The sequence below is a fragment of the Lasioglossum baleicum genome, chromosome 1 (assembly GCF_051020765.1).
Source record: "Lasioglossum baleicum chromosome 1, iyLasBale1, whole genome shotgun sequence".
Classification (NCBI taxonomy): Eukaryota; Metazoa; Arthropoda; class Insecta; order Hymenoptera; family Halictidae; genus Lasioglossum; species Lasioglossum baleicum.
Window position 1 is genome coordinate 9,601,828 of NC_134929.1, and position 12,291 is coordinate 9,614,118.

Below are 12,291 nucleotides of genomic sequence, written 5' to 3' on the forward strand. Positions count from 1 at the left end.
TTACAAGTAGAATAGTCAGGTCATGATCAGACAAATCGTGCGGACCCTATTCTACCTTATTTTTTAATTAAACATTTGCATCAATGAATAAATTGCAAAACGCGTTAAGACCTGTTCGATGAGCTGTGTTCCATAAACATTTATACAAGGGTAGTTAATGCATATTATGTAGTGAAAAAAATTCGTAAGCCAGCGAACGCCAGAGAATGTTTAATTATATGTACAACTTGTAATTCTCGTGCGTTAGTGTTTACAAGTAGAATAATCAGGTCATGATCAGACAAATCGTGCGGACCCTATTCTAACTTATTTTTAATTAAACATTTGCATCAATGAATAAATTGCGAAACCTGTTAAGAACTATCCGATGAGCTGTGCTCTATAACAATTTATACAAGGGTAGTTAATGCATATTATGTAGTGAAAAAAATTCGTAAGCCAGTGAACGCCAGAGAATGTTTAATTGTATGTACAACTTGTAATTCTCGTGCGTTAGTGTTTACAAGTAGAATAATCAGGTCATGATCAGACAAATCGTGCGGACCCTGTTCTAACTTATTTTTCATTAAACATTTGCATCAATGAATAACAACAACAACAACAACATACACAACATGTATTTCTTGTGCGTTAGTATTTACTAGAAAAATTGTTTATCGACAATGAAAAATGAAGAGATCGTGCTGCGTCGATTCATAGAGAATCTAGATCGTGTCTCTTGTGTCTCAAATCGAACTAAGAGCTTTCTAAAAGAAACAAAGAAAAATGTGGCGATCAAATTGATAGGTGGGAGGAACGGCTAATGTGCGTTCGATATGAACTTTGCGAATTCTAAATGAGGTTCTGGAAGGTTAATACCAGAAATGAGAAAAGAGTGGCCCGATATTGACAGAAATCGTGAGTTATGTCAGCGTACGGGCCGTCGCGGCTCGTACGTGGAATTGGATACACCGCCACGAATGGAAAGAGAATGAAACAGAGATCGCCGGGGACCTTGGATCCTCTGGGATCGGGTAGGTACGAGCGATGAACGGGCTCGGAAATTGGCGGTCAGCCTGGACTGTGTGTCGTGGTCGGACTGATGACGAAAACCTCTTGTCTGAGCGTAATCAGCAGCCGGCGCGCGATTACTATGGCGGTCGTCGCCGCAATTTAAGAAATTTTCGGTGGCTGTGGTGACCCTTGTCACGATAAAGGATCAAAGTGTCCTTGATTGGCTCTTGTTACGGACACCGGAATATTTTTTGGAAAACGTTGGGATGACCGGACACTCTGTTCAACACGGACAAGAACGACGACGTTTCTCAGTTTTGAACGACCCTGTCGGCTCTTTGAAACGATTCCCTCGGGGGATGTTTAACCCCTTGCCTCGTAACATCAGGGTCACGCCTGACACAGTTCTCAAGTGGACTCAACATAATCTTTTTCAGTGAAAACGAATTTTACGTCGCCAATAAATACTCTTTACAGACAGTGTAAGCCCATAATGCACAGGGAGTTACATTTTCTCGGAGAAAATCAATTTGGAGAATAAAGTAGTTACAAGCGGAGTAGGGCAATAATCAAATAATATTTAAAAATGATTAACAGTGTTTTTGAATGTTAGTCATAACAAAATAGTCAGTAGACAAAACTTTTTGAGTAGTTAGTGATAACTGAATGGCAAATAGTTAGTCACAGCTCTAAGTAATCGTTAGCTATTGCTTATTAGTGAATTGGTAGTTGATTCATCAGTCAGTATTGTGCGATTAACATACACTAACATTATTAATTAGTTATTAATATATTAATATTATATTATTATATTATTATTATATATATTATATTAATATATTAATCACTATCTAATCAAAAAGTTTTGACTGATGACTATTTTGCTATGACTAACATTCAAGAAGACTATTAGTCATTTTTAAATATTAGTTGATTATTGCCCTACTTTGGTTACAAGACATCAGAAATAGAGTAAGATATTGTCTTGGTGAATTTAAGTCTGATAAACCTGTTGTATTTTAAAGATGTTTTACAATTTTTAGAAGAATAATCGACTTTACGATATTGTAGGAAATGTAAAATTAAGCGTATGTGTGTAAAATAAGTACCCAAAGCTGATTATCTCACTTCAAACTAGCACAAAAGCAGCGCTGAGAATATTTAACAGCACGAACATGAATTTTGTCCGAAATTCAGGTTCCAGGACGACAATTCCAGTATTTATGAATTATGTATTTTACATTCGTGCAGGGATTGAATGTAATTTAATGTAGTCCTCATATAATGGGACCTTTGTTAACGGGAGAGAGATGTGAGGTAAAAGAAAATAATCTGCTCTCCATGCGTATTAAAATTACAAAGTGTAAAATTTAATAGAAAAAATTCAGCTCGAGGATACAAAGCTGGATCGAGAACGGCAGAAATTATATGAAACTTTTAGCTACCTCTGTTCGCGAAATGCAAACTCATTTTCTCGACAAAAGAGACCCGCGTCGGAGAACGACATTTTACATTTTCGAACTATTCGATAATTTGTTGCACCGAATGCTTCGATGGTTCAACGTAAAAGTGTGAAGTTGGGCCAAAGATACGTCGAAGCATCCTCACCTTCATCGATACTATCCACGTCGACAGTGTTCTCGAGAATTTAGAATCCCGAACGTTTTAACCGTAGCCAATCCCATTTATACGATTCGATTCCTCCGGGCTGAACGAGCGGATTCACTTAAACGAACCGAACTTTCCCTGATAAAACAAACGATGAACGCTCCTCCAGGATTAAATGAACTGAAGCGCCGAGCACGGTTTATGGTTTCTGCCGCGAGGAGGATTAACCCGCAAGAAATTTTACATAACAGAGAGATAGAGAGAGGAAATATAGGTCTTCTTCTCCGAAAAGCGAAAATATTGAAGGGATCCTTCATCTCCGCGGGAGGTGGAAAGAAAAATGACAGATCTCTATTGCACATCTTGACAAAAGATCTTCAGCATTGCTTTGAAATCGCGTGTGTATGGCCTGTAGAGAGCGGTACGGAGTACCAAAATATTATTCCAGTTTCGCAAGTAGATTGCCACTGTATTGTAGAATCCATTTTAAAAATAGAACCAGTAGCTTGTCCACCATAAAGTTTGTATTTTGTATTTTCTACTTTTTGAGTATTTCGTGTGGCACCGATGGGTATCTGGCTTTCTCACGATTAAAACGACTCCAAGCACGACGTAGATTAAACAAATTTTTTAAATGTTTTTACAGAGGTATCGATCTTCAGTTTTTCATCTGCTACATCGCATAAATGGATAATAAACTTCGAGAGAAATGGATAATGGTGCGCAGAAGTAGAATCTCCTAGCTTGTGAAATGAGTCCAAGTTTATTGCTGTAGGATTGTTTTTTACGAAATTACAACAGGTTAACCCTTTGCACTCGGTTGTCCCCTCTGAGGCACCACTAAAAATTGCTGCACCATTATTCAAAATATTGTTTACACTATTAAATATATCGGTATCTAATCAATTATTAAACATTTAGTTATTGCACGGGGTACTACACCAATTTCATATCTACAAAATGTTAAAAAAATCACAAGCAATGGAAATATTCTAGATCGGAAAGAAAGTTTAATTTTGCAGTTAAAATAGCTCCGAGTGCAAACGGTTAAATGTACCAGAATTTGCAATTTGGGGTTGCAAAATGGACACATTTTTGCAATTGGCTCGTCAGGAGGCGAAACAGCTGTGCGAAAACGGGTTGCACAGGTATTGCGCTATTTGGGAATAACGAGGGATCTCGGTGTTCGACGTGGTGCATTAGCAGGGCATTATTAGGATTTACGGTACATTCGGAGCGGATCAGCCCCATCGGAACGCGGTTAAGATCGATAACCAAAGTTTGCTGAGATAACAGAGGCAGTCAAGGGCTCCATCGTGTGCTATTTAACGTTGCTATTATGTAAGGACCACGTGCTCAGCTCGATTCCCAACAGCGACGGACGTGACCCGCGAAACTGATGTATTACTTCCGAAAGAAGCTTCCTGCCCATCTGCGGACTACGAAGTCTCGTTATTGAAATGCTCACCCATTGTGCACTCCTGATGTTTACTAACCACAGATCAAAATATCTCAACACAATTCAACTTTGCACACGATCTATTCTGAAAATTCTTTAAATAAATCTACTACTAGAACGAAGATTGTTCAACATTAAACGCGATCAAAATGACAAGGCTCTATTTAGATCGATTTTGTGCAATTTTTATCACAATGTGTGCTTGGATAAAGAAATTCATCGACTCAATTTCCAGCAACTTCATCATTTCAATAATTGTAAGAAGGAAAAATATAAAACCGGTCAGTTGACCGGTTGTGGTAGGTTTAGTGTTAACCCTTTGCACTGGAAGCTATTTTAACTCGGAAATGAAACAATTCTTCCGACATAGAATATTTCTATTCCCTACGATTTTTGAAATTTCATGGATATGAAATTGATATTACACCTCATAAAATACCGAAACGTTTAGTAATTGTTTAGATACCGATATATTTAATGGTACAGCAATTTTGAATGGCGCCTCAGAGTCGCCAATCGAGTGTTAAGGGTTAAATGATCGCGCAATAAATCAATAGCTGCTTGCTCAAACCGGGAAGATTGCAAGGGGTGCGTGCGTGGGTGCAGGCGATGCACACTTACACCAATATATCCGGAGCTCGTTTGTTTCTGTCAGGAATGGCTAATCTCCAGCAACTCGCGCGTCCTGAGACATTATGAATTTATGTCGTTCAGGGAGAATCTCGTTAGAATCCTCAGGCTCGCGTATTATTTCGATCATTTAGGGGAATTGAATTCTTAACGATGTTCTTCCTTTTTTTATATACTGGAAAATAATGCAGAAAAGATTGGAACTCAAAGGGTTAAAGAATTAAAAATCATTTAGAAAAATTGAGATTACGAGAGTATTAAAATGTAAGAGGAGAAGCGGAGTAATGAACAACTAGACCGCTAATTTTTATGAATATTCATGCTTTCGACAATGTGGTGCCGTGAAATATGCATTCAAGAGAAAATTGTTTTAACCGCGCCAGGATTTTTTTATACGAAACACGATTTATTTTAATTCTACCCGATCCATGTTAATGCAACCTGCCGCGTAAAAGATTATAACTCTTGTAATTTTTATTATTTTCATTTTTAAAAAATCACACGCGTACTTCGAATACCAACAAATGTGTGCGCAAAATGCCGATGTAAAAGATTCGGTAATTTCGGGCAGAAAAAATCCGAAAAAACCGTCTCTAAGAATAGCCCCGAATGGTATTTTAATTTTACCCGATCCGCGTTAATGCAACCTGCCGCGTAAAAAATTATAACTCTTGCAATTTTTATTATTTTTATTCTAAAAAAATCACACATGTACTTCGAATATCAACAAATGTGTGCGCAAAATGCCGATGTAAAAGATTCGTTAATCTCGGGCAGAAAAAATCCGGAAAAACCGTCTCTAAGAATAGCCCCGAATGGTATTTTAATTTTACCCGATCCGCGTTAATGCAACCTGCCGCGTAAAAAATGATAACTCTTGTAATTTTTATTATTTTTATTCTAAAAAAATCACACACGTACTTCGAATACCAACAAATGTGTGCGCAAAATGCCGATGTAAAAGATTCGGTAATTTCGAGCAGAAAAAAATCCGAAAAATTCCTGAAAAAACCGTCTCTAAGAATAGCCCCGAATGGTAACTTCATCCTGTTTCTTGCAGTCCGCTAATGGAAGTTACAACGCCGGCTCTGTGTCTGGAGTGAAAAGATCACTCGAAAACAGGTTTCACGCAGACCTTTCGCGGGGGCGTGGACGCCCACGGGGCAGTTTCGCTTGCAAAGACCGCAAAGTTCACGGGAACCTTTTCTATCCGGGAGCGTAACGAAAATTAGTCTTCCGTTTTTGCGGCAGTTCAATTCTCGTTACTCTTTTTATCCGGTGCTCATCGATCCCGGAAAAGAGCGTGCCAGTTTTCCGAAACAGGCGGTGAGCGAACGAGATTTCCCGGCGATGTTCTGCAGCGTTCTCTCTCGCGGTGCTCGCGTCTCGCACACCACCGTGGGAAACAGAGTATACCCTGGTATGCAGCTTACCCCTCGCTTTGCATATTATTATCCTATTCCCCCGACTCGCGCGTTTATACCGTTCCTCGTTCTCGGCGTGTTTCGTTGTTCACGCCGGATCCAAGGAAATCTTGGCTGGAACGATGTCGGCGGTGAATTGTCTACTTTCTCTGTAGAACTCGTCTGTCCTCCCCCACTCTCTCTCTCTCTTTCTCTCTGCCGGTTGATCCCGCACCCTTTTATCTCGCCGGTATACCACCCGCCGTGCATCATCCTTGATCTTTATGGCGTCGTTTATATTTCACATTCATTCCCTTCGTCGACTCGCCGCTTTTTCCCGGGATTCCATCTCGTTTCTCTCTCGAGCCATGCTCCTGACAAATCTCGCCCGATTGCCGACGCTCTTTTGTTGTAAACGGTGCACGCTGACTCGTGGACAATTGGTGGAATTGATTAACAAAATGTTCATGTCATGAAACAAGCTAAAACGATTCGGATAAACTGAAAAGGGCACATACCTGATTTCATTAGATGAATGAATAATAGTCCAAGCGAATGTTTTCGTGCCAATGAAGAAAGGATTTTTATTGTTTATCTACACGATCTAAGAAACGTCAGTACAAGGCTAGAAAGAAGCTCGAAGAGTGTCAATGCACAATTACCAATTTTTTGAGGCTATTAAAGAAGGAAAGAAATGTCTGCAAGATTTATTTTGCACGAAGATCCGCAATTACTAATTTTGTACAGCGACATTTTCTAGTTGCTTTTTTATGTACTTAATATATAAAGTCAGTGTTCAATTTCCTGATCAAATATTTATCTTCTGGATCCAGAAAATCTCGCAAAGCTTTTTCTACAATATTTACCAATTTCCGCCCGCAAACCTAATTCTAGGTCGAAGGGCCGACTGAAACAGCCACGACCGACCCGGTAGGAGCACGATTCACGGAACGGAACAGTTTTCGGGGAAAAATTCGCGGGCGAAGGTCAATCCAGTAAATTGAAATCGATTTCGCGTCGGTGGACGGTCGAATGCCGGTTTTTGATCGCCGCGAAATAGTTGTTAGCTCTTTATCCGGGGTTCCTCGTTTTTCCATCGTTCCATCACGTTTTCCCGTCCGCGCAATTTTCCCGGAGCACAAGGCCACTTCTCCCTTTACCTCTCTCGCCGACTCGTTTCCCGTGTATTTGCACGAGACTCGCGCCCGTGCGGAAAACCGGCGTCGAAAAAGAAGGATTAGACGAAGAAAGAATCGTTAATTCCAGCGAGTCTCGCCGGACCATGCCGCGCCGGGTGGACTACGTAATCTCATTTTGACGAGCACGGAAACACAAACAGGAGCTAAACCGCACCAGAAGATATTCGAGTTAGACGGAAATCGGCGAACGTCTTGCAACGGCGCGCACAGTGGGACCTTTCGTCCAAATCGGAGACAAAATCAAAGAACTTTCGATAGAAATGAGGTAGAGCGATGAAATTTTTTAAAAATTAGAACTGAAGCTTTGCAGAATATGGGAAAAATAGGGAGATTATCGTAAGAACGTTTTTTAACATTGAGAAAATTCGTTAAACTTGCACAATTTCAAGAAAGTTGTGGTTTTTCCAATACCACGCGCGGAAAAATTTTTTTTTGAACATTCTGTACTTCATTTCCCGTAGATTTTTTCACGTCGATTTCAAATCTGGTCACAAAATTTTTCTACGAACTCCGGATATTGCAAAATCGTTTTCTTGAAATTCTACATGTTTAACGAATTTTCTCAACGTTAAAAAACGTTCTTACGATAATCTCCCTATTTTCCCCATATTCTGCAAAGTTTCAGCTTTAATTTAAAAAAAATTTCATCGCTCTACCTCATTTCTATCGAAAGTTCTTTGATTTTGACACAGATTTGGATGTATGTGGACAACACGTTTAATTTTTATATGAATCTTTGAGGAGTTTTGTTCACTTTTATGCGATCTAGTTTATACAGTTAAATTAGCAAAAACGGTTCACACAACAGTTAAATTAATAATAATTATTATTGTCTTGAAAAGACAGCAGACTACGCTAATGGATCATCGATTAAATATTGTACGATCTGGTACTATCAGAATAAATTATATTGGGTTGGCAAATAAGTTCGTTCGGTTTTTTGATTTTGTCTCCGATTTGGACGAAAGTGATGCATTTTGTGTCAAAATTAAAGAACTTCCGATAGAAACGAGATAGAGCGATGATTTTTGTTTTTAAGTTAAAACTAAACTATTGCAGAATATGGGAAAAATAGAGAGATTATGGTACGAACGTTTTTTAACCTCGAAAATCTGTGTTAAACTTGCCGAATTTCGAGAAAATTGTGCTTTATCCAATACCATGTACGGATAGATTTTTTTCTTGACATGCTACACATCATTTCCCGTACATTTACCACCTGAGGATTTTGAAAAATATTAAATTTTGAAGGTATATAATATAGAATATAAAATGAAAATAATGAGGTATTTGAACGTTCTTCGAATTTGGCACAAAATTCATCACGTCGTCCCACTGTGCGGCGTTCCCGCCGCATCCGGTAATTGACGGCGGCGCTAATTATGTCTCGCGTGATCTTCATTTACGAAGGTACCGGGCCTGGAGTGCGCAATTCGCGTTCAATCCATTTCCACCAGATCCACTCTAGACTCCTGCTATTACGGGGTCTCTTCGATTGAAATAATGGCGGGCTGTTTCGCCCCTATTTTCGGAACTCGTTGCTCCGGCAATTCCATGGAAACTACAAATAAAGGTCTGTATACTCATTATTTTACACGATAATAAAACAATCAAAACAATTATCTAGCCTCGATAAAACATATAGTACAAAAATAATCCTGGTCACATTTTAATCGTGGGAACGGAGTTCCCAACGTTTCCTTAAATTCTAGCTGGGCGAATTCGTTCGCACGATCTTTCCAAATCCCGTCCGTCGAGTGTAGATTTAAATCTGGATCCCGAAATTTCGAAAAAAGTTTGGCCCGCGAGAATTATGGCCCGTCACGAACTCGGAACTATTTCATTCGCCGGAGCTCGACTAACTGCGGCAATTAATCGGGAACGGGGCGCGGCGTGCATTTCTATTGAAAGTTTTGTCTAATACGCGTCAACCTCAGGATCGACCATGTTCCCGGCGACGTTGACCGATGAACTTTTTCCCGTGGCCTACTCGAGCTCATATTTTACAGTTTTTTCGCGGCGGCGGCGGCGATCGACTTGGCGATCTCGGCCCGGGTACAGGCCACTCTCCTCGCTCTGCGGAGAACCCGGAAAAAACCCTCCGCAGACCCTGGAACGCTTAGGCGATCTGTCTTATCGCGGACTCGCCGCAAAAACCAGGAAATCCTACGATAGCTCGAACCTTCGCCCACAAATTCCAGCACTCGCGGATGCTCGTTAGACTGAACAAATTTTTCGTAAGTGCTTGCAGATCATATTTGTTTGATTCTTTCTTGTTCTTCGAATGAAAAGCGTACAACCAAATTTACAATAACACAAGGAAGATCGTGAAAGTCAAACTTATTCTTCGGTTTTCGTCCCATAAAATCGTAAGAAACAACCGTGCATCAAGTTTTCAGATCTCGTTGTAAAGGGGAAGTGTAAATCTTCAAATCCGATGGAGATCTACTCCGGCATAATTTTTTTAAATATGCTTTTACAGACGTTTGAATTTGTACCATTTTCGAGAAGAAGTCTTCAAGTTTTTCACCTTCAGCCATCGATAATAATTGATATAATCAATCATGTATAACATATACTTTTTGAATTTCTTTTTATGCTTGCTCTAATAATGTTGTACGAGAAATTAAACATTAAATACTATTGTTGACAATTAATATTGAACTGTCGTATATTATATCATATTTCGAGCGGCAGAATCAATAGAATGAATCAATAGAGCGACGGATTGTGAAAATGGAGGCTCCAAGCTTTAGAATGAGTCCAAGTTTATTGTTCTGCTATCATGTTTCACAAAATTATTGCTGTTCTGTTTCGTCCTACCTCTTCGAAATTTTGCGTGCATCATTTTCTCACAATTTAGGTGGGTCAGACAAAATGGAAAGTCGGAAAATAAAGATCATCTTATAGCGCACACATCCGAGACGAATCGTCTGAGCGATCCCGAATCACGGAGGCGGAACGCCTCTGTTTTCGTTGGCACGAGAAGGCAACGTCTCTCCTCCTGGGGACTAGTCGAAGGAGCTTCTTCCCTCGACCTTGAAACGAAGGATTACCTCCGTTCCGCAAGCAGGAGCAACGGTTATTTTAACGTTGGAAACTCCGCTCCCGGCGGTTCTCATCATCCGTCACTGGGTTCGATTAAAACGAGGAACGTCGACGAGTAATCTCGTCGTGGAAGATCTGGCTGCCGGAACTATCAACCGAAATTGTGCCTCACCCCTGAAGGCCAAGGATTCTCGGATCTGACCTTCCTCCGAATGGTAGGTCACCGTAGAACCTCGTGAAACAAAAAATTCGACTACCCCTTCACGTACACTGTGTGTTTAAACAGTTCCTCTGATTTCTTTCGTAAACATACTACACGCCGATATTAATGACATTTTATTTTTATATTTAATAATATAATTTATTTGAACAATTAAATAAGCATTTTCTATTCGAAAGGATCCATTTTCCTACAGAAAAAGACACAACACGAACGTAAACAAAGCGGAACAAGCGAAACGCAGTTAAAAACGCAGAACTTTCTTTGGCAGGCTGATCAACTTAGAGTTAACTTTCTTCAGCGAAAACCGCTTTGTACGCGTGAAAAAAGGTCGGAGCAGCACGGGGATCTAATTGAAACTGGTTAAATAACACCGTGTAGTGTTTCGCCGAGAGAGGAAAAGTCTTCGCAAGCTTAAATATCCAGTGGACACGTTAAAATCCACACGAGGAATATTTCATTTCCGCGCGGCGCACAGTGCGTCGTTCAAGAGAGGAAAAATAAAAAAATGTGTATCTGTTTACATGAACTTATTTTACGAAACACCATTTATTCGCGAACAATCGCCATAAAAATAAATAACCGAGCATCAACCGAAAAACAAAACAGTTTCCTTTCATTATAATCTGACACGACAGTTTTTTTTTTTGATGACCTGACGTACGCATGTATAATAAAAGAAACACTTTTACAACGTATTGTAAAGTGAAATATTAAACCATTTGCTGTGGATGATTTAGTTAAAGATGTGTACTCGTTATTTTGGCTGCCAGGCGGTCATTACACAATTATTATTGGAAATTTTAAAACCGACCTTCACATAGGCTCTCAAGGTCATCGCAATATTTTAAAAAATACACCCTCTGTCCCATAATAATAGCAGCAAAAGAAAATGAATATAGAACGCAACATTTATTATCGACAAACTAGATTGAATTAAACGATAAATTAAAAGTATTACTCCTAATTTTTATTTTGAGTGTTCAGATAGTTTCTGGATTTTTCAATAATTTCGTTACTGCATTTTAAACTTGCAGTTAACGTAATTGCACCTTTCTGCAACTTTTCGTTTTCCTTTTAATGCATCAAGAACTGAACTGAAGTTGATATTCAACTGAAATAAAACAATTGGTTTCGATCGGCGGATGAAATTAGGAAAATAAATTATAAGTTATAAATCGTAATAATTAGGTTAACCTAACAATTGAAAGACGTGTCAAAACAAATGACAGATGTCATGAAACATTAATTTTGATTGAAAGCTTCGCAATTTTGCGCTACAACATAACTTACGTCTGCATTCGCCAATAATTCCCGTTTAAATATTCACTTGCTACTATTATTATGGGACAGAGGGAGTATATATAATCATCCTCTTCTCTATACCTTACTACTTCTATCTGAAACATTTTTTATACCGCTTATAATTTGTACGATATGGAATTTTTGTCCATAAAACAGGCATTCCGAGGCACTGTGGCGGCACGACGCGAGGCGTCTGAGGGTCTGTACGCCTGCAATTAAAATCGCGTATCCATTTTCTGGATTTTCCTTGCCGATGAACAGTCGCCGGAGAAGGAGCAGCTGCGACGAAACGGTCGAGGATAGTTTCCGGTTGAGTTCGCAGGCAGCAGACATTGAATTTTATTCGATCGCGAGGGGTAGGTACATTCGGGGAAGAAACGGGAGACAGCGTTATTGAAAAGCGAAGTCGGGCACGCGCATCTGAAA

General features: G+C 39.5%; 2 protein-coding genes across 13 annotated transcripts in view; both read right to left on the reverse strand.

Moving 5' to 3' along the window:
* Nucleotides 1–12,291, reverse strand: part of LOC143212889 (phosphatase and actin regulator 2) — a 422,446-nt gene that overhangs the window by 154,391 nt on the left and 255,764 nt on the right. The gene's annotated exons all lie outside the window — the stretch shown is intronic.
* The window catches only part of LOC143213022 (uncharacterized), a 156,373-nt gene that overhangs the window by 40,465 nt on the left and 103,617 nt on the right, over nucleotides 1–12,291 (reverse strand). Inside the window, exon 3 of one of the 2 annotated variants that reach the window (XR_013009846.1) lies at nucleotides 1–12,291. This exon is cut by the window's right edge and continues 21,658 nt beyond it. The exons of the other annotated variant lie outside the window; for it this stretch is intronic. The gene's annotated coding sequence lies outside the window, so the exon portion shown is untranslated. 2 annotated transcript variants of the gene reach the window in all.